Source organism: Penaeus monodon, chromosome 30 (genome assembly GCF_015228065.2).
Source record: "Penaeus monodon isolate SGIC_2016 chromosome 30, NSTDA_Pmon_1, whole genome shotgun sequence".
Lineage (NCBI taxonomy): Eukaryota > Metazoa > Arthropoda > Malacostraca > Decapoda > Penaeidae > Penaeus > Penaeus monodon.
The window spans coordinates 10,621,033-10,621,483 of NC_051415.1; positions in this window are offsets into that span (position 1 = coordinate 10,621,033).

A 451-nucleotide genomic window follows, 5' to 3' on the forward strand; every position below is an offset into this window, starting at 1 on the left:
AAGGAATGATTAGCTGCTATCGGCCCCAGATACTTAAAAGAGAGAGAAAGGGGAAAAAAAGTAAAGAACAAAACAACGAAGCGAGATAAGGATGAAATTATTTTCAAAAAATGCTATAAAAAAGTGAAAATCTCGAGCAAATGCCTCAACAGATTGGGCGTATCACACCCGTGTTTACATTCAGGAACAAGAGCTAAGCTACAGGGGAACAGGCTCGTGAAATGTTAGAAGGACATGAGAAAACAAACTGAAGAAGAGCGGCTGTTAGCGGCAGTAATGAATGGCTTTTGTAATTCACTCGATGCGATGAGAGGAACGAAGGAACAAGCTCTCTCGCGCGCTCTCGCTGTCTCTCGCTGCGTCTCGCTGGGTCTCGTCCGCTCTCGCTGTATTTCGCCAGATCTCGCGCGCTCGGTTTCACTCGTTCGCTGATCCTCGTTGTAGCTTGATT